Genomic DNA, 5,130 nt, shown 5'->3' with positions numbered 1-5,130 from the left:
GGTGGTGAGAGAGCTGACAGAGAAATCCATGGAAACATGGCTTGGCATGACTCTGTGCGCTCTAAAGTCCTGGTTCTCAGAAGATGGATCAGTTGTGGACCTGAAAGTCTCTTCTGTTTGATAGACTGGCCTGGATTTCCCGAAGCAGGAAATCCCTCCTTCAGCATTCAACATTCAACAGCCTTGGAGACAATTGCTTGGCCTCAGAATGTGAAAGCCTTATGTAAAGTCAGGGGAAGAGCTCCTAGTGGAGATACAGTCATAAGCATCTTTGACACTTCCTGGAGAGTCTTCATGGGGTCCTGGCTCACTGGAATCTTACTGATAATTGGAATAGTAGGCAGAAGCAGGTTTATTATCCTAGTGAGCCTGCCTTGAGGGTCTAGGCCATAGTCAAGGAATCTGCATGTCAACAAGACTCTCTAGAACAGTGGTTTTCAACCTTCCTATAAGTGCAATAGCTGTGTGTAAAAACCATTCCAGGGAGGGAGATGTTGCCTGTCTGAATAAAGGAGGTTCAGAGACACTAGGTAGAGTCTGCAGTCCCTGAAAACAAAAGTACCAAATGACAAGGGAAGACAGATGTCTTTTCCCAAGCAACTGCTGGCATTTTCTTCCTGGGAAGCTCCTATAGTCACACATTCCTGTGTTTGAGTATAGTCTCAGCTCCGTTACTTCTTATCCAGAACTAAATTCAAACTCACAGAACTTCCAATAACGATCATAAGCTTGCTCTTCTGGGCCATCAGCAGAAGAGGAAGCCAGGACCAGGTCTGGTTCTTAGAGACTCTGGAGAAGCTCGCCGGTGTAGGGAGAGACCCTGATTACAGGTACTATTGATCACGTCCAAACGGGTGTTTGGTCACAGGTACATAGCAGGGTGTATAAGAGCAAGGGGGGCCAGCACATTTCCTCTCTCTAGGCTGAGCTAGCACTGGGAAGCATTCTGGGTCCAACCTGCTCGGGGTGCCAACCTGGTCACTGGCTCCCTTGTGTTAGTATATCCCCTAATAAATTACTGGTTATTAACCTATCACCTAGGACAACAGTTTATTAAAAATAATGAATTATTAACTCCCTAACCTCAACAATCATTTTCTGTATCTGACCAGTTTATTTATATTTTATTTTTTGCAGGAGAAAAGAAAGTTACTTTATTCTATTAATAGTATAAAATACTTATATACACATTATATAAGTCATCTCTATAATATGACAATGGCCATTATATAAAATAATGCTCTATAACTCTATAGGCATATACAGTTTTTATCTAAGAATTTAAAAGAAAAACACTTTACTAGTTTGTCAGGAGCTAATGTCTCTACAACACAATGGGAATCTCAGACCTGTTTTTGTCCTACTGAGCAATTTCTCCCCATCACTCTCATGTAAAAAAATAAACACAACTTCAAAAAGGATCTCATTCAAACTTTCTTTGAAACTAATCATAAGAGCATTCATTCATCCTTCTTGGTTTGGTTTCCTTGAGACAGGGCCTCTTGGTGTAACAGTCCTGGCTGTCCTGGAACTCACTCTTTAAAACAGACTGGCTTTGAACTCACAGATTTGTCTGCCTCTGTCTCCTGAGTGTTCCCCAACTCCCCAGAATACTCATCCCTTCTAAAGGTGATCTGCTTATTCTTTATGTGTATCATTCAACAGGAGCCAATGAACAAGAGTCTAATCTTAAGCTATTTATAAAAAAATCTTTACAAAATCTATGTATTATTTGTTTTCATTTATGGTTCTGCAAGTTATAAAGAGAACTTAAAAATCATCTTGCTTAGTTTTTGTCAACTGACATACACTAAAGTCACCTGTTCAGAGGGAACCTCAACTGAAGAACTGCCTCCATCAGATCTGCCTATGGGCATGTCTGTATGGCATTTATAGAATTAATTACTGATATGGTGGGACCCAGTCCACAGTGGATAGTGCCATTCCTGGGCAAGTTGGCCTGGGCTATACAAGAAAGCAAGGCAAGAAAAGCAAACCAATAGCAGTGTCTTCTGTGGCCTCTGCTTCAGTCCTCCTTTAGTCATCCTTAGGAAGTTTTCCTTGTACACAAAGAAAAAAGCCCTCATATATCTGTATGTATCTCTGCACGAGTGAGCTCAAGTGTACGAGTGTGACACACACACACACACACACACACACACACACACACACACAGAGAGAGAGAGAGAGAGAGAGAGAGAGAGAGAGAGAGAAAGACAGTCCACTGACTCTTCACCTTTGTGCTACTATACAGAGGTTTTCAAAAATTTGGTGAAATCTAGTGGTATCTCAGTAGTAACTTCATTACAGTATCTTTTGATTAGTTGATTTAAATCTTCACTCAAAAGTGAGTCCCCTTGTAAAAATTTATCCTTCTTTTTGGAGTTTGAAGGTTCAACGAGAGGGTTGAATGTCATTGCTGCCATGCTGTAAGCCTCAAAAAGTTCAACTGCAGATCTTCAGCTCAGCTCAGGCTTGAGGGCCTTGGAGCCTTGAGATGGTGCCCCAGCGAGTAGGGAAGCTGCAAATCTTTGCACAACAGGATGGTAATGTCTTCGCAGTGGGTGCAGCTCCCAAAGTGCGGTGTTCTGAGAGTTACAGTATTCCGGCTCCTCCAGCTCAGGCAGGAACACCCCACTACCCTGAGATTGGTTATCAAGCAACAGATCTGTTCTGGGAAAAGTATGTATCAATATTCTGGTAGTTGCTAAAAGGCCAATGCTTGAATTTGGAAGAACCTGCAGAGCAAGTGTACAAAGGCACTTGATGAAGGCAAGAGCTCGCTGATGAGAAACCTGCTCTCTGCACTTGTTTAGCATGACATCAAGGCAGTGGAGTACAGTCTCAACACCATCGTTGGCAGCACCTGTGTGTAATTTAAACAATGTTTTGTAGAGATGTGTATAGAATTTCACAGGGTCAATATTTAGAACATCACCTTGTCCAGAAATAATATGAAAAGCAGTTTGAACACAGTGAAGACTTTCTTGATAACTCAGACCACCAGACTCAATGAGGGTATGAAGAACCACTAATAAATCATCAAAAAACTCCACATTTATAAGATGGGCAAACTTGGCAAGACCTTCTAGAACAGCTGGCAGAAGAGGTGACCTCTGGCCCTTCTTCAATATTCTGAAGTAGGTCACAAACACAATATTCAGAGTCTCTGTGTGCAGTTTCAGCTTTCTCTCAGTGCTCTCTGAAGCTTCAGCCTCCCCAAATTCCCGCTCCAGTTTCTCCTCTGCTTTCTTCCACTTTCTTTGCATTCTTGAGTTTTTCTCTTTTCCTTGAAAATCATGAACCTTTTTGGCTTGATAATGCCCTCTGTGTCTTTTTTCACTTCTACTTCCTTGATTTGCAGGCATAAGAATGTTTTTAACATCTCTGGTCTAACTTCATAATTTCTGACCTTTACAAAACCAGAAATCTCTTTAATTACACCAAGAGAAGCTTGGCCTAATTTATCTTGTTTAAAGAGTTTCTTTACTGCTTTTCATCACATTTCAGATATCACCTTTGACCCATCATTCATCAAGGGGACAATCAGTACAACGATGCTGTTGTGAAAGTTAAAATGGGCCAGAGCCACCAGCAGCTCACACGTGCTCTTCACAGCTACTCCGGCCAAACTTTTGTAGGCCTTTAAGGATACCACAGTGTTCTTCTGCTTCCTTTGCTTCCAGTCTAACTATTTGCCCCAGATTTCCCAAATAAAATTTGTATTGGCAAACCAGGTCTTCTTCAAATTCTCTTAACTTCTGAGTTTCTTTACAAATCTTGGTAGATTTTTCTGCTTCAGTTAGGGGCCGGATTTTACATGAGGGAATGATGTCCTTAAATAGCCCCATCAGTGAAATTATCACCAACTTCTGGATGGTGACAGCCACATCAGGGTCCTGTTCCATCAGCATGGAGTGAAACTCTTTCAGTTTTTTTAATATTGCTTTCTGGATCTGATAGTATGGCAGAGGCCGAAGTTGCAATCTGTATTTTCTTTTCCTGTAGTTTCTTCTTTTTCACAGCTAAATGTTCTTCTACGGTGAGCTCTTGAATTGGGTTTCCAATGACCTCTTCCTCAACTCCCAGCTCTTCCTCATCCTCTTCTTCTTGCTGGATGTCAGTGACTGGCTTCTCCCTAGTCTGTGGGATTATACCGCTTTTATCCTTGATGAGCAGGAAATGAAATCAACTCCTCTGGTGTAGTTTTCAGGGTTCTTGGCATTTTTTTCCTATTTATCTATCCCACGCTCATGCTTTTGTTTCTTGATAGGAACTGGCTCACTAGAAGAAAGGTCTCCTGTGAGAAACAATGCTTTTTGTCCCAAATCTTTCATCAGCTGTATGTCATCCTCATCCATCACATCTGAAGGAAGGGGCTTCCTCTCCCTCCTTCTCTTCCCTCTCCATCCCTTTAACTGGCCGCTTGCTCTTTGGGTCCTCCAAGGGGATGGGTGTTTTAGACGCAGCACCTTTCACAGCTTGCCTTAGTCTCCTCTGCTCTTTTCGGTACTTCTTGACAGTACTTTGTTGCTTAAATTGCTTATTTTTTAGTTTGTTTTCAAATTTCACTTTACTAGTTTTTATCAACTTGTGAAAGCTTGGGACCTGCTTTTTATTTCTTCTTGCCTTCATCCTTACACCTGCAAGGACTGTCACAGACAAGAGCCACCGGACATGCACGGGGAGACGCAGGAGCCAGAGGAAGTAACACATGTGCCCAAAGCACAACCTTTCTCCCATAGGAAACCTGTATCTGACCAATTTATGCTTCAAGGATGGCCTTTACCCCATTCTTTCTAAGGAATCACTGATTTCTCTTATATATTTTCTTGCTTATTATGTTTCCAGGGTGTTTGAGTAAAAATAAATTATTTATGTGCATGTGTTACCCATAGACCATCAGAAGATGGTGATGGATGCCCTGCAGCTAGAGTTATTGATGCTTGTGAGCTATTATGTGGGTTCTGAGATTCACACAGTGGTCCGCTGGAAGCACTGAGCCATGTCTCCAGTCACTTGAATGTACTTTTAACACAAATAACACATATAATAATATGGGAATAAGGATGTTCATAATAATGTTATGTTCAAATACTGTTCAAATAATGTTCAAATACTGCTTGTGAG

The 5,130-nt window shown here is 41.6% G+C and overlaps 1 pseudogene; it reads right to left on the bottom strand.

The window, feature by feature from the left end:
- Positions 1–2,246: 2,246 nt before the first annotated feature.
- On the bottom strand, positions 2,247–4,635 carry LOC100755617 (annotated as a pseudogene).
- Between the last annotated feature and the right edge of the window lie 495 nt (positions 4,636–5,130).

This window comes from Cricetulus griseus (assembly GCF_003668045.3).
Source record: "Cricetulus griseus strain 17A/GY chromosome 1 unlocalized genomic scaffold, alternate assembly CriGri-PICRH-1.0 chr1_1, whole genome shotgun sequence".
NCBI classification, from domain to species: domain Eukaryota; kingdom Metazoa; phylum Chordata; class Mammalia; order Rodentia; family Cricetidae; genus Cricetulus; species Cricetulus griseus.
The sequence above is the reverse complement of the archived record's forward strand: the minus strand, read 5'-3'. Positions and strand labels throughout refer to the sequence as shown.